Source organism: Coturnix japonica, chromosome 1 (genome assembly GCF_001577835.2).
Source record: "Coturnix japonica isolate 7356 chromosome 1, Coturnix japonica 2.1, whole genome shotgun sequence".
NCBI lineage: Eukaryota > Metazoa > Chordata > Aves > Galliformes > Phasianidae > Coturnix > Coturnix japonica.
The window spans coordinates 116,261,792-116,279,038 of NC_029516.1; the positions used below are offsets into that span (position 1 = coordinate 116,261,792).

Here is a 17,247-nt window from a genome sequence, read left to right on the forward strand (position 1 = left end):
CTGATAGTTGTGCCTCTCTACTGAAAAGATAACACCTAGTGGAAAATGTCCAAAATACTGACTTTCTGTTCAGTTGTTCTCTTTTGATCATATGTTTGCATATTCACACACACATGCATAGTAGCTGTAATCTGATTTTTTATCTGTTTCATGCTTTAGCCTTTATTTAGGATATTACTGGAACCTATAAAACCAAGCATGCACAGAAATTAAATGAGCAGCTATGAAGTGAGCAGGGGAGCACTCATTTTGCTTTCATTCTCCCATAAGGATATGCCAAGGGCTCAGCACTGTTGGTTTTCCCCACGGGGAGGGAGCTGGGAGTTGAGGGTGCCCATGAGGCCTGCAGGGCCGTGCCATTCCCAGCCAAGGCCCATCCTTCAGCACACAGTGAGGGAGCAGGACTGAATGGATCCCATCTTTGGCTCTCAGGGCCCCAGAGCACATGGCCCTCAATATGAAAAGCTTTAAGGTCTGGCAGGAGTCAGAGTGTGGATGATCTGAGGAATCCATGCCAGGGAATGGAGGCTTCAGATGTTTGGCACAATGGGTCTGTGCAGCAGGCAATGGGTATGAATGGACAGTACAGTCCCTGAGGGTTTGCTGCAACAAATAAACATCAAACTGTTAGGAACATCAACCTCTAGGAGCAGGGACAGCATACAAGCCCTGCCTCATCTGAGGAAACATCCTGATTTCTTGGAATCTTTGGCTTGTATGAGATCAATATAAATAAATATATATGTGTGTGTGTCTGTGTGTGTAGTTTTGTTCTGACTCAGACCAAAACCAAAACACAAAAGTGCCTGAAGTTCCCAGAAATCTCAGAATTCTTTCTAATCTATCAGCTCTGGTAGAAGACTGTCACTATATGTTATTTCTTAGAAAAAAAAAAGAACTGACTTCAGACTTTTTAGGAAGCACATTGTTTACCTGTGACTGTGGCTGGTAAAGAAAAACTTCAATAGTAGAGAAGAGCGAGGACTCTGTGGGTGAAACAATGCAAAATAGGTCAAAATAGTGAATGTTTAGAATATCATGCTTGCTTCAGTTAACTCCGTAGCTCCACAAAGATAATTATTTTTGCAGCAGTTAAATTATTATTTTAATTTATCACTACTTGATCATTCACAGGCAACAGCTGGAGATAACAAAGTAAAAATTAAGAATGTGTTGGTTTTGGTGAGATGATGTTGGGAGAAAACATAGCTTTGCTGACAGCACAGGTGAAGTTTAATTTCTGGATAGAGGATGTAACTAGTTCTTGTCATAAAATGAAAGCTAGTAGGCTTGGCTTCTGTTCTTCTATATCTGTGTGCAGTGGAAACTTCCATCTACACAGCTCACTATGATAGGAAGTTCTGCCTTAAATAAATTGGTTGTGCATTGAACTTTTCAAACTGTTACATGTACTTACTTGAATGAGATTGGAACAGGTTCTGTGCCAGTGAAGCTCTTCAGAAATGGGATGGCTTGAAATTTTAATCTGGTGGATGTTACACTGATTTGGTAGTAAATTAAGGTCCCGGCTGTAATTTATAGGCAGGTCACGTCAACTAGAGGTCAAGAAACCCACTGTTGCAGCACAAAATGTTGAAAAGGAAAACACATCCCTGCAATGTATGCAATTTGTAACTCAGTGCTTCCTTTTTTTTCCTGCCTGCTTGTGCAGGTGATACAAAGCTTATTTTACAACATCTGTTTGTAAAGCAGCTGAGAAACCATTCATGGTCCTTACTAGTGAGGAAAACCTAGCAACAGAAAACAGAAACCCTACTTTTTGTCTTGCATTGTGTTTATCAAGTAAAAGTTCAGTGTAAAATCAGCATAAAGCCATGCTGTTGGAGTGAAAAGATTTATGACACTTTGAGTTACAGCGAAAAATGTCCCCTTCTTCTGAGGTGTTTCAGGTGTTTTATTGCTGCCACAAGAAGAGTAATATTGGAATGAGTTCCGGTTCCCTGAAAATGAGCAACTGAGGCTTTCAACAGGTGCCATTTCCTCAGCTTCAAGAAACCCAAATTGATTCAGCACCACCTCTCTTGCTGTGATCTCACTCAACCTGAGGCAGCTCCCCTTTTGTCCTCAGGCATCTCTGTCAAAGGATCTGTCTTGTCTATCATAAAGCCAAGTTGTCTGCACTGATCTCCAGGACTGTGAGAGCTCATTCTGAGAACTTTGAGAGAGTTTCAGATGTTTTGCTTCCAACATGCAAGGACTGTCACCTCTTACCCTCCAAAAAAAAAGCAGTCTACCTGTCTCTCAGGTTCTTTTTATCACAGGAAAATTCTTGATGATTCCCTGGACATTTCTTGCAGGATTTTCAAACTTCAGATCTTTAATAACTTTCTTAACTTGTCATTTTAGGATCTTACTTCAAAGTAGCTATGTTCATATTATCCCATTGCCTTGCATGAAGACCAATTCCTTGCAGTGCTTGTAAACTTGGAAGACTTTCACTCGACACTAATAAATTTTAATATTTATAATGTGGATCATTGATTTATTGGGCTTTAATATTTTACATTTAAGCTATGGAGGCTTAAATAGTAATACAAGGCTATCTGGGCAATGCTATCAAGAGTCAACAGTTATTTCCTAGCTCTCATTTACATCAAGAAATAACACCATACAGACCCCAAACCTCAAAAGTGGGATATACAAAGACACCTTTCTTGCTTTTTTCCCTATACTATGCTACATATCTCCTGCATCCAAATGTGACAGATTTTCTGTCTGCTTATCACTTCTCAGCCCTGTGGCCAACCTCTATCCAGAAGATGAGTCAGATACACTAGGTATCTTGGCAGGAATTAGTCAAATGGAAAAGGAACAAATGCTCAATACAGATGAGTAAACTGACCTCCTTAGAGTTCTTAGGCTGAAGATGGAAGGGGCTGAGGAATGAAAATAACTGTCTTTTCAAGAGAATATGGTTAGGTAGTCAAAGAGCAAACTTTCTCACAGATTTTATGCAGAGAGAGACATTTTAGTGCAAGCATCCACAAGTTTCATATTCAAACACACTTCTTAAATTGTCATTTAATGTTTAATCAAAGTTCACTTTCCCCTTGAATTTTCTTGCTGATCTGGAAACATTTAGCTAGTGGCCTACAACTTCATGCTGCAGCTGCAACAGCTTTCAGATAAGGACTCACCTACATTTGGATCAGAAGCAGAACTCCTCATACTCATGGAGCTGTCTGGGATTCTTGCACCTGGTCAAATTATGAATGGCTGATGATACTGGATTAATCTTTTCTCCAGATAGAGATTTGTGTGTGGATAAATAGAGCTGATTTAAGTTCACTCAAGATCCTTACTTAAATTTGACTAATTAGTTTCTTTTAATTACATTTTCAACTTTCTTCCCTTTTACTTCTTTTCTCTTAAAAAAAAAGTTTCTTCTCCCCATAACTCCAGAAAAATTATCTATATATAAATTGAAGATTTGAGTCCTCATGAAGGATAAGCAGAAAACACATACTTAAGCGATTTATCTTTCAAACAGTCTTTTAGTATTTGTCCCATTTAGGATTTCTAGGTGCTCATGAGTGGCAGTAGTAAGTTCAGCTAAAAGTTTAAAGAATAAAACTACAGTATTATTATTTCTGCTGCTATGTTATCCTACTGATATTGCATATGTCCACCACATTCACTTTGAAAGATCCATATGTGCAGCTAACAATATCCCACACTTTATTTGCTAGAGCAATCAGCTCTTACAGCTGGAAGTACTACTATCTTGCACTACCAAGTTTTCAGCTTATCTACTTCATACACCTATGGAAATGAAAGAGTTATTTCTCTTTATGAGAAATGGAAAAAGCTTTTTCCTCTTGGTGTTATCAGGTTTCATCTCAGCTTCACTCTGACATAACATCGTTTTAGACTGTGAGTACACCAAAGACAGCTTTGGGAAGTTGCACGCTCAGCAATTACAGTAATAGATTTAATGCATTAAAATACCAGTAAGTGAGACTTTGTCTTTCCGAAGTAAGTCACAGAGGATGGGATTCAGCTCACATACATCGAGCCATCTAAAATGCAGATGTCTGGACTAATCTTGTAAACCAGAGAGAAATTAACACTTCTAGAAAGAGATTCCATTGTACCCTATAACAGAGAGGTGGGATGGCTGTGACTCTCCTCAGCAACTCAAATCTAGCCAACAAGGTTCAGTGACTTCAACACAGATAATGAGATTCTCATCTACTGGCTCTTGGAACAAGTGCCATGTCAGCCTGGCCCTCCTGCTGCTTCTTCCCTTTGTGGGGCACCAACTGTCTGGTTTTAGCAGGAGAAGGAGAATGTTTTTGATACAAGCCTTAGCTTTTGGAAAGGAACATCACAGATCATCGCAAAACTGGGGGATCTGGGGACATCTGCAGGTAAGGAGAATCCCACTTGCACGTGGGAATAAGGTTTTGGGGTTTCAGGCTCGTGAAAGTGATGCCTTTATACATGAGAGGAAGGTGGTGTAAATCAGGGCTTCTAGGTGTGCGACTAAGAATATCAACCTACTACAGAATTAAATTCAAATGCATTCAATGAACCCAATGAGCTACAATTTCTGATGCACTACTGTTAATTTTTATCCTGTTTGCTTGAATTCTTTCTCATTTATATGTTTTGGTATTCCCTAATGGCTCCTCACTAGGGAATGCAAACTAACTGTGTCATAAAACTGCTGATTTAGAAAACACATTTCATTTTTCCCTATTGTTATAAAACACAATGCATGAAGCTGAAACCTACAGGAAGAATCTCTTATCATTTCCAGCCACAGACTCATTAAAGACTCAGCATCTCACATTTACAGCTATATTTCCACGATCAGAAATTACAAACAACCCACTGCACATGAGGCTGTTCCTCATCTATGTATGCGGGAGTCAAAAAAGGAAGGTGAATAACATTCCCCATGTCTGAGGTGAAGCAGGAACAATCTGCAGGATAGGAAGGTGTAAATCAGGTCAAGCTGTGGGAACCAGGGAAGCACAAAATATTTTGATATTCTTGAGGCTGGCACGTGCTCAAACACTTCAAAATCCACCTGCCATCTTGCTGCCACCATAAATTAAAACATTAAAGTCCTTAAATTTCCCACCAAGACCTTAAGATTAAATGTACTTCAAAATTAGCTCAGGGAGAAAAGACAGAGTAATGTCTGCTTCAAGTCCTAGTGGGGGTCTTTTCTTTCCACAAAGTCATAGGACTGGACTAAATAGGAAACAAAGAACTGCAAATCAATGCATGGGGTTAAGTTTCTTTTGATCTTTTGTTTGTTTGCTTGCTTTCTTAACTTGCCTTTTCTCATTTGGCTGCTATCTGATTGTTAAGAGTTCCCAGAGCGCTATACTGATACTTAAGGACCAAGGAAAATGCTGATGATGATGTTTTTGAACTGAATTTTTACTCCCTGTCAGATTGGCTTGGTGTATCCCTGCCACTGGATTCAGGTTCTTTAAAGGTGGGCCAAATCATGCAGGAGAAGCAGCAGCTCAGAAATCCAGCAGGCTGTCCCACTTGACTGGAAGGGCTATTTGTGTTCTCAGCATCTTTACCAGGTGCCTCACAAATATACTGAGATATCCTCCAGAAGGTCTTCAGGTTCATATGCTCACACCTGGCTGTATATTACCGTCCTGCTCCACTGACTTCAGTGGAGGGGGAAGAGACTCAATCTACATTGGTTGCTCTGAAAGTAATGCCTCCTAGTTATTTTCATGGAAAGTGCAACTGATACAAAGAACACAATAACACTGTTTGATAGAACAGATTACTATCTGTTGCATGACAACATAACGGAACATTGGTGGGAAGGTTCAACTTCTACTACCATACCACCAACTTCTGCCTCCAGTATTGCAGGCTGACATAATAAAACAGAAGGCATCACTTTCAGAGCAGCCCTTAGCATCTGGCTGCTCTCTTGGGGTCTGTAGTATTTGTATCTAACAGCACACAGACCGTGGGAGTTTCAGTGACCATCAACTGCTTGAGAACATCTGTGTTTTTCACTTCAGGTGCTTCACATTACTGCAGAAGTCAGCAGGACACACTGTTACCTCCACCCTCCCATAGCCCTCCTGTAGCACTCATCATGCTTCACACCTTGCTGGTTCGGCAATAGCAGGAGATGCAGCAGGTGTGAAAACAGACCTACTGAGGTGATGAGTGGGTAATCAGGCAGAGGATGGGGGAGAAAAAGGGGAAATCCCACATTACTCACAAGGAGGAAGCCCAAGGAGGAAGGGCAGGTCGTTCACTGCTTTTTCTTGGGGAAGGTTCATTTCCTCCCATCAGCTCCTCTCACCCTTTCATTCCGCTTGCTGTACTGAGCAGCAAGTAATCATCCACACCTTCAGGCTGGCCATATAAGGTGGCAAGGCAGAGCCACCCTCCAGAAACAAGAGCTGGGTATTAGGCTGGATGGCCTAAAAACAAAGATGTAATATAAATATGTAAAGCACCCCGTAAATAGAATCTTGTTAGCAAGAACTGGACTTAATGCAGGGGTGACAAGAGAAGATGTGTCTGTGTAAAAAAGAGGAATAATAACTGAGTGGGGGTAAAAACATACATGAATGGAAACATTTTTTCGTTGCAACAGCTATGCTGAAAAACTAAGACAGCACCTTTTGCTGTCACATCATGTAGAAATACCTATTTGCTATTACAACAGGCAGACATACTAAATACTACAGAAAATAACCCACACAGCACAGGCCTCCCTTTTCACATCTTTGTCTGAGTCCAGGAAACAGCTACTTTCTTGGCCTCGCTCTCTGTCACCCTGTGGCTGCTGTGTTCTATGGAAACTGGCAGTGGTCCATTTCAGGCTGCCGGCAGCAGCCTTGAACATTGTGCTCACCACTGTTCGTGGCAGTCCTATGAGATGAATAGCACAACTCTGCTGAGGCACATCTTCAAATGTTGGCTTCCACTTACAAGGGCATTTTTAGGTGAAAGAATGTCCAGCAGTACCTGCCCTTGATGTGTTGCCCTGTATATGTTTTCTTGAGAAATACTTCTTGCCTTAGAGACAGAGCTGTGAGGTGACAGAACTGTGGGCTGACTGTTGTAGGGTGACAACATTATGGGGTGACAATATTGTAGAGTGCCATTGCTGCAGCACTTCTTTGTGCTTCTTCCTCAGTGTCAATGGCATCACAATTACTCAAACACTTGTTACTAAAAACTTCTTACTACCCTCTCTCATTGGTGAAACCAAGCAGTGCAATGGAGCTTTCAAATCAGTTTTGTGTAATATTTTTATGAAGTACTGTATTCTCCAGACAGTGCTAACAGTAATCCAGCTGGCCTATAGTGCCAAACTGAAGTGTTTGTTTGAGGCTATATAAGCTTTTGCTGATATCAAATGGTCTCTGCTTTGGCTTTGATCCTGTTGTTATTATTGTATTGCAAAGAGTGTCAACAAAAGGCACAAATGAAGGCCTGCAGATACACTCCTGAGATATGCAATGCAAATGAAGATACACCAGGAACTTCCTGAGAGGAGAATTTCAGAACTGAAAATGCATTTAATCTGTAATAGACACACATTGCAGTGTTATTTGTGACATGAAAATACTGCTTTGTTAGAGTTCAGACTGCAAAAAACAAAACAAAACAAAAAAAAAACAACACAAAAAAGCACATGCTGCTGTCAGCCCTAACATGATTGCAACTTATTTGGGAGACACTTTTTGGAACTAAACACAGCTTGGTGTGAAAAGCAAAAAAGGAGCTGATCAGACAGGGAATCAGAATGTTGTTGCATAGGAACAGGCCCAAGCTAAAAAAGCAAGTTGTTGCACATTACTGCAGGGGCCCTGCACCCTGCTGGACCACATCTTTTGAACTTAAAGAAATTCTTCTAAAGCTTCTTTCCTGTTTGCACCGCTAAAGGAAATGGCAGAAGACAATACAATAAACATTCAGTCATATGGCAAAGGAATATCTGGACTGAGATCAGTGTTCAGTGTTGCTTGGGTCAAGGGTAAAGTGCTGATGAATCGACCGAGTCTGCAGTTAAATGAATGGCAAGAAAAATCATAGATTAGCTTTTATCTGTCTACGTAAGCTCAGTTTCCTCTTTGTGTTTAGTTTTTGTATTGCTGGTACACGTAGTGTTGAGACGTTACATGTACATTTTCTAATAGTGTTATGGCTTTTGTTGTCCATTTATGGGCACAGCCCATCACGTAACATGGCTCCTAATGTCTGAAACACACAGCACAGCTCAGCACAGCCAAAAAACAGCCTGGCAGGGTGTCCTGATGCTCCTCTCCCTCTAACACTGGCACTGCGACCCCACCAGCTGCCCTCATCTTGGTCCTCACCTCTCCCTGCTGCTGAGGCAAGCTGGATGTGATAGCGGCTGTGGACCTTGGGACCTGAGAGTTACCACAGTTGGAGCACGTGAGACAGCAGGCTTTCACTTAAGGGTGCTGCTCCTCTGGAGAGCTGCAGCTGAGAGGACACCTGGCCTGGCAAGCGGCCGGCATAGTTCTCCTCCCCCAGCTGCCTGTCACTAATGTAATGGCTTCCTGGCGGTCCTGCTTCCTTCCTCACTTCTTTCTCCTTCCCACGGAGCTTGCTGTAATCCAAAGCCTACTGCATAGGCATCCAGCAGTGGCTCTGGCCTGTGGAGAGGTGGCTCCACAGCTTGAATGGCACAGCCTGCCCTCTAGAACCAGGTGCTGCTCCACGATCTCTGTCCCCTCTTCTCCCCAGCCATGACCTGCTTGAAGAGAACCAATGAACAATCTGAGCTCTTCCTGAGAACCCCTCCAAGAACCTTCCCAGCACTGAGCAGGAGAGTTTTGCAAGCTGAACCCTGCAAGCAAAAGCAATGTGAACTTAATGAACAAAGTAGTAGCCACATGGAAAGGGCAGTCCGTATGGAGGAACCTTAGCAGCTGTGACAACATTACTCCTAGCTTGGCAAAACTAGGAAGAGCATTTGACCCTCACTTTATTATGCAGCGGTCTGCAGGAATGATTACAAGATTACAAGTATTTATTGATGCTTGTGTTGTAGAACTGGGATCCAGATTTCTGATCTGGCTGCAATATTGAGCCCTTTGGAAATGCACACTACCTAACCTTGCACGCTCTCTCACCGTAAACGTTTCTGTATCTTGCTAAAAGGATTTCTTAGCAAACGTGCGGCTGGAAAAAGCAAAAGCTTTTCTGGCTGCAATTGCCATATAATTAAAATTTAATAAGGCATAAGATCATTTGTTCTATTTTTTCACCTTTTCTTTCTTTCTTAAAAAGAAAAAAAAATAACTGTCTTCTGTTGAGACAGTGATAACACCTTTAAGCAACGGTGCATGATAAATTAAGAAACTGGGTGGAGTGCTTCCTTCCTGTTATCCGTTTGCAATCAGTGAGAAGTGAGAAACAAGTAGGACATCTTACTTAACGTCTGAAAAACAAACTTTCTGCACGAAAAAACAGAGGTTCTCTTACCTCCTAGGTTTAGCTCTGGGCCAGATCCTGAGTCCTCTTACATGCCTGTGTGACTGTCTCTCCTGCTTCAGCACGTGGGATTTTCCCTCCTGCTCAGAAGGCAGGCTTCTTTCTTGTACACGGATCACACCCAGTGTTGAGACTGTAAGTCAACTTGTCTTTGGAAGTGTGTTGATGGCAGTAAAGGCTTGAAAGCATCTGCTCATGTAGACACAGCAGAATCTGTTTTCCCAGCAACTATGTGGTGCAAAAAGCAGACAGAAAGAAACAAAAACACAATAGGTCTCCTACTACTCTATATAAGCCAGCCACAGCCTCTTGTTAGAACACTGTGTGCTGGAGATGCCGGGTGCTTCAAATTATCTACTCACCATATTCCAATTTGTCACATCCTACATCTGGGCAACAAGGACCAAGAAAAAAGACCCACAAACATGTAGAAAACACAACTGAAACACGTCAGTTGTTAAAAACAAAACTAACTAATTCAAAGCATTAAAACCCCATTAGTTTTAGCCACAATAAAATATGTTGCTTTTGTAAGATGCATGTGGGAACCTTCTCAGGAGATGGCCACATCCTATCTGTTTTGTCCAGGAGTTTATGGCTACAATGAATTAAGAAGATGGGCAGCCTGAGGAAAGTCCTTCCCACTTGTTCTTCATTCATATATCTGGCACCTTAATCAACAAGCAGGCTGCCAGGAATCATTGATTTCCTTCCAGTCTGTCAGTCTGTCAGTCAGCTGCCTGGGTTGGTTAAGGTGAGGTAAGAAACAAGACTTGTTTGTGGTTAGGGCAGCCAAGCTCCCTTGATGACCAACAGCAGAAGCTTTTCTAACAACGCAGATTTTTACTACAGCCTCACATCTACTGAACTCATATGGTTTGCCTATAGGGATCTCCAGCAGTGCTCCCAGAAACTGAGACCCAAGAATATACCCAACTGTGAAAACTTCAGCTGAAGAGATCTTAGTGGCTTTGCCTGGAAACTGTGGAGTAGAAGACCAAGACCTGGGGCAGCACTCAATGGTCTCAGCTGTAAGACTGTAGAAGGACCACCAGACCACTGCCTCCTACAGTACCACAAGAACCTGTCTCTCAAGCTGACATACTCTTTGAGAGGGATTCAGAGAAATGGATAGGTGACTGCTTAATCAGAGAGCATCCTGTCTATCTAAACTTGGGGGTCTGGTTCAAACAGGTGCCTGGAAAATGGCAACAAGTGAGTACATTATCTTCCAACACAAAGCAGCTGAGCTACTAATGATTCTGCTTGCCCTTGTCTGGGAAAGAGCAGCTTCTACAGAATAAAGCAGCCCAATGGACTGAGGTCTGCATCCCACCTCTTCCCAGCTTTCTTCCTATAGAAATAACCCGTGAGATCCAGTCCTTAGGCTAGAATTTAAATATATCTTTAATAAAGCAAAATGACAAAAGATTGCATGATTTTATATGACTGATGGAAAAATACTTCCAATCATTAGAAAAAAAGAATGGAATTCTTATTTCTGCTTTTCTTGTTCCCTTCCCACCTCATTTAGCGTGCTCAGTGGATCCTTTACTCTGCCAGGGAAAAGGAGAGATATATGGGAACCATACCCTGAAACAGCAAATATAGGAAGAGGAAGTTGCTTTTAGTGTTACTCTCAGGATTATCAAACTGAAATCTGCCTAGCGGGGAGTTAGTCAGGCCAGCAATTAGTCAGCAGTTTTCTAAATGATTTCAAAAGCACTTATTAGTTTTCCTGAAGATGAGCAAATTAAAGCTAAGGCTGTAATTTGTGCTGTGCAGGTGGTTTTCTTCACAGTCAGGTCACGTACTGTTATACTTCGTAGCTGTCTGCAATGGAGGAGGCATTCCTGCGCAACTCTGCTGGTCATCTGTTGCAAGGAAAACCTTTCACCAGGATGAATTTCTCTATTATTTCATCTTCTATTCTCACAGTGGGGACTGTGCTGTCTCCAACATTACAGTCTGATTTGGTTGTACCAGGTGCTCTTCTAAACAAGTCATAGAGTTGTTCATGGCAAGGAAACAGAGCAGAAAAACACGGGCCAAAAACGTGATCTCTGTGAAATCAGAGGGATCCTTGTGCAAGATTTTGTGTGCTCTCTGTGCTGTAGCTGCTTGTGCTATTGTGAGATTTCTGTGAATCAGGGCCATCATGCATTAGATGCATGCTGTGAGGCCATCAGCAGAGCAGGGAGAAGCTTAAATCTGAAGAATGCCAAACACATCCATTTGTGGAAAGGGCTGTCAGAGGGCTTAAAATCCTTCTGTATGCTAAATAGCCAGAGATAAATATTTCAAGAATCAAAATGAGCCAATGAAAACTTGATTTTCACCTTAAATGCATCCTTTTGTTCCCAATTATTTTTTGAAAGCATCTGGTGCTAGACACATACGGGTGCTGTGAGATAGCAGCCACAAAACTGGCAACAGATGTCTTGATGGATCAATGTCAGATGCCAGGAACTGGAGTACCTGTTGCTATTCAGTCCAAGCATTGTTTGCCTTCCAGGAGCAGTCACCAGGCTGCGGATTCATTAAAGTTTTGCACATATAGAGCAGGAAAGACAAATTATACAGCTGAACTCATGCTTTCATGCACTCCACAGTGCTTCTGGTGAACCCTGATCCTCAGCTCTGGCTTTCTGTCATTCCTGATTTACAAGCTGTGCCTCCTGTCTATTCTCAGTGTAAGAAGCAAGAAATATCACTGGATGTGGTGGAACAGATATTGTTGGAGAGATCCTGGACCTAACCTACATTGCAATGCAGTGGCTAAAAAAAAAACATGAAGAAATGCATCTCTTTTCAAGCAAAGACTTTTGCAGTATACTATTACTCTTGCTACTAAATTGGGCAGTACTCATTTCCTATGACAGAAATTTCTTTTGCTGAAAAAAATAATAAAAAAAAAAAGTCAGTTTGAAAGCACTGAAATGAGTCATTTTATCTTTTAGGGTTTTTCACCCTTTATTTTCTCTTGGGCAGAATTGCATGAACCTTCAGCTTGGAGAATGAATAACAAGAAGTTGAAACGTTTTGACCCTGTGAAAGCCTTATGGTTGGACATGAAAGCAGTTCATATGGCCTCTCCCAAGACAAAGTCTTAGCCAGGTTCTGTCTCCTGTCATTCCATGCCATAATGTACCTAGTACATCTGGATCCTGAATCCTACTTTAGAAAGAATTGGTCAAGACTGTCCACTTATCTCCTGGAGAGGTAAAGTGAGTTTCTTCTTCCTGAAGAGCTCCATTTACAGTGGCACAATAGCAGTAAAATGGTGGCCAGTCACAGCTGAGATCTGGAGTTTGATTGGATGTATAAGGGCACCATAGCACAGCCAGCTCAATAGCATGAGCGAAAAAAAAGTCACTGGGAAGATGAGGGCTGAAATAATGTGTTCTGCCTTTCTCATTGCAGGTCATCATATCTAGATTATGAGCTCTAGAAGTGGGTGGGTGCTAGGGAGCGTGGAGACACGAGGATGGAGGAGATGCCTCCTTTCTCTTGACTGGGGTCACCTGCCACCCCTCCATCTCCTTGAAGAACCTCATAACAGAACACTTCATGCTATGGCAGTCTTGCCTAACTAGTACAGAAGAAGTGTCCCAGTTCTGGCAGCTTGCCGGACCTCCTTAGTGGACAACTAAGAAGTAGAAGTTTACCAAAAACACTGTTCTCCTTCCTTTCCTTCCCCTCTGCTGTGATACAGAAAGGACATCGCAGATCCTCTTTCATCCTTTCTGTTCTGTTTGTTGTTCTCACACAGTTCTGGGACTTTTGTCAGCCTCGCTCATTCTTGCCACCTTCTGTCAGTTCTCCATCCCTCCCAGCTCCTTCTTTTTGTACGGACTTACCTTCCCACTGTCTCACTCCCAGTGCACAGGAGTTTTTCCTCCAAGTAGCTCATCCTCCACTGCCCTGTTCACACTCCCGTATTGCTGTGCTTACGCACCTGCCCCCACACAAGCACATCCCACCTGAACCCTCTCTTTGCCTCCTAATACATGCAGAATCATAGAATCATAAAATTCTAGAACTGTTTGAGTTGGAAGGGACCCTAAAAGGTCACCTGATCCAACTCCCTTGCAATGAATAGGGACATCCACAGCTAGATCAGGTTGCTCAGAGCCTTGTTCAGCCTGACCTCAAATGTCTTCAGGAATGGGCCATCCACAACCTCTCTGAACAACCTGTTCCACTGACTCACCTTTACTGTAAAAAACTTCTTTCTTATATCCAGACTAAGTCTCCCCTTTTTCAATTTGGAACCATTTCCCCTTGTCCTGTCATAACAGACCCTGCCAAAGAGTCCGTCCCCTTCTTTCTCATAGCCCCCTTTAGATTACTGAAAGGCCACTCTCGGTTCTCCCTGGAGCCTTCTTTTCTCCAGGCTGAACAGCCCCTCATAAGGGACAGTTGCTATGCTGTGTAGGGATGGGATCAGGAAAGCCAAGGCACAAATGGAACTGGACCAGGTCCCCTCTGGATGGCATCCTGTCCCTCAGGTGTGTTGACCACACCGTGCAGCTTGGAGTCATTTGCAAACTTGCTGAGGGTGCACTCAGTCCCACTAATAATGTCATTGCTGAAGACATTAAACAGCTTTTGTTCCACTACAGACCCTTTCTCCTTGTCCATTGTTATCCGATTACCTTGAGGAAAGGTATGCCCTCCTGCATTTTCCTTTTCTGGTTTATATACTTGTAGAAGCCCTTCTTGTTATTCTGTGCACCCTTTACCAAGTCCACTTTCAGGCGAGGAGCATCACCATACTCCTCTCAGGCTACTTGTCCCTGTTTCCACTGCCTGTGCATTTTCTTCTTGTTCTCCAGTTTGACCAGCGGGTTGCATTGCAGCCATTCTGACCTCTTGCCTTCCTTTCCTGACTTCCTACGCCTGCGAATGTAGAGCTCTTGTTCCCTAAGGAAAGTTCACTTAAACATCTTCCAGCTCTGTTCCCTCCCTTGTCCTTGGGGGCATTTTCTGAGGGGACTTTGTTGTCTAGCTCCCTGAACAGCTTGTAGCTATGGGAATCATCCCAGTAGGTTTTAGTGGTGGCAACTATGCCACAGATTTCTAAAGCTTCTGAAGGCTTCTAGGCCTTCAGGAAGAGTGCAGTGTCAGTTTGCCTTTCTCATATTTACTGATATCACAGCTAGCACTCTGCTACATGTTCCAGTTGTCAGGTCTCCCTCTCTTCATGTTCACTGCCAGGCTCAGTCTATCAGGAGGATGCAAGATACCACACAACTGTTGCTCTGGGAATAAATAAACACTTTTAGCCTTAGTGCAGCTCCCCAAGATTTTTTTTTCCCCAATTTTTGTTTAAGATTTTGTTATGCCTTGAGTCTGGGCAGCCCTCAGTGCCTTGAGTAAATCAAATCTGCTTTCACCTCTGGGTACTAGATTCAGAGGCACATTCAGGTCACCATCCAGGCTCGTGTCAGTATATTTAGAAGCTTTCTAACATCGTTAATGATAATAATAATCATTAACGGAGTAATCTTAAATATCTTCCAGGAACCTAAAAATTACACCCATGTCTCCCAGGAGAATATAGTCAAAGTGTAGATTCATACCAACAGTGAAAGGAACGCAAATATTCATAAACCGAGATGGCTCTAGGACAGACTTGCAAGATGAACTCTTGACCTTACTTAGCTCAGTAAGGTGACTATGGGCTTGCAGAGGGCTGCAAATTCACCCAAGGAAAACTGATCTATAAAAATCTACAGCATCACTCATAGTCATTTTGAAAGACGTGATCAATTTTCAGAGTAACCATTTCAGATCTACTAATTGCTTGCTCAGGAAATCTGAACATGGACAAATGGGTTCTCTCAAATAAATAGCCTATCTTGAAACAATAATAATAGCAATTATGGTAATAATAATAGTAACACTCATTATAACATATAATCCTATAGGACCACTGTATTTAATTTTCTTCTTTTTTTTTAACCAAAAGTATATGCTTTTTATGCTTTTTTTTTTTTTTTTGAAAGTACCTTTCAGCATTTATAGAGATTCCCCTCTATATATCAATCAATATCTATATAGATATTGTAAAAGCTGCAGTGAATAAGAGCTGTAAAATTTGGACTATTTTGCACCCTTAGGGATCAAGAAGTAGAAATGGAGCTCTACTGCTAACCCTCCATGTTTAAAATGAAAGAAGACTTTTTAAAAAATAACTGAGGAAACAAACCAGGTTTAATTAATTTTTAGGATGTCTGATTCAATATTTTTGCATACTTTGAGGTTATGAGACTGAAACTCCTTCCTGTTTACCAGCAGGCCCATGGTGAGAAGTGAGTCTGGCAGCTGACATGGACAAACAGTTAATTCAGTTTTTGTATGTGAAAGTGGAGGAGTCAAGGCAAGATGAACTTGAGTCTGTTCTGCAACCATACTTAATATAAAAACCTCAGATGCTTCTGCATATGAAGCAATATAATAAATAGCCCTAGACTGAGGAATCACCTGCTTACAATTAAAACCATGACTATCCCATCATCTTTGGGGTAAAGTCTGGAAGAACTGATACTGAGGGCAGATCACACTCTTTGGTGCCTCATGGGAGCATGCATCATGAGTTGTTACTACTGGAGATATTGCCTATATACAAGATGCTTCAGATGGCAAGCTCTGATGTAGATACCCAGAGTGTGAGTGCCCATGGCCTGGTCTGTGTTGTGTGTTACCATCCATACTGTTGGGAGTTTCTTCTTCCTTGGGCTGCAGCTTTCAGGTGAGTCGAATACATTTTAGGGTCCTGATTGCCACCCAGACCTGCAAGCAGAGATCCCAAGTGCCACCTTGTCCTCAGCATGGGAGTGCCCTAGTAATGGTGAGTGTTCCTGGAGGGACTGGCCCTTTCTAGCTTCCAGGCCAACGGTTTTATGTAATGCTTACTCAGAAATGCCTTTCACCTGAACAGGTGCATCCAGCCAAGGAGCAGAAGGTTTTTATGTACAGAAGATCAAACTTCTGGTGCTCCAGTATGACCAGCTTTCATCTGGAGACCCTGTGTGCGTAAAAGTATCTCAAACCATATATGCACCAAATTCATGTCCAGACTGCAATGGGCAGCGCTCTCTAAATAACAGCATTTTCTGGTTTTTGTCTTTTGTTTTTTTGTCTCGCTCTGCTGGGTGGCACAGCACAAGTCATGCTGAGAGTATTGCTCTAAGCTTCTTCTAAAACAGAGAGTTCGCTGCTTAAACCATTACTTAGTCATTTCTACACCTCATCACATAAGCTGCACGCAACAGTAAAACGTACTTTGTTGTAGCTAAGCAGAAGATGCTGTAAATTCTCTCTTCCATGGAAGTGACCAGAGACATCTTCTCTAACCACCTGCATATTCTCAGTGTGACACAGAAATCAGGTGTAGAGCATAGCATTAGTTATCAAATTGCATGGGAGGGTAGGTTGGATTTTTTTGCTTTACTTGAAAAAGTGAAGACAGTGAGGAAGGAGTTAATCGTTACAAAATACGGAGGTCATTTCCTGAGCCCTGTGGTTGGATGAATGCAAACTTTCAACTATTTCTAATTCTTCTCTGACATTTAAGAGGCTTCCAATGTGCACTGTACATCTCAGATCAGGTAAGGAATACAGGTTTTCATTTCTTGATCCTGTCTGTGTTTGTTTGTTTTTTCAGAATTGATTTTTAGTGAAGTTAAACTCAGCCAAGGCTGATTTTCGCACCCTCCTATTATTTACATCCAAAGGGAGAACAAAGTT

General features: G+C 42.1%; 1 protein-coding gene across 3 annotated transcripts in view; it reads left to right on the forward strand.

Annotated features, from left to right (window-relative positions):
• P2RY8 (P2Y receptor family member 8) overlaps window positions 1–17,247 on the forward strand; it is a 42,746-nt gene that overhangs the window by 1,969 nt on the left and 23,530 nt on the right. The window contains exon 1 of one of the 3 annotated variants that reach the window (XM_015848531.2): window positions 16,725–17,108. The exons of 1 other annotated variant lie outside the window; for it this stretch is intronic. The gene's annotated coding sequence lies outside the window, so the exon portion shown is untranslated. Of the gene's footprint in view, window positions 1–16,724; window positions 17,109–17,247 lie in introns of those variants that run through there. One more of the 3 variants, XM_015848526.2, reaches the window with a different exon arrangement.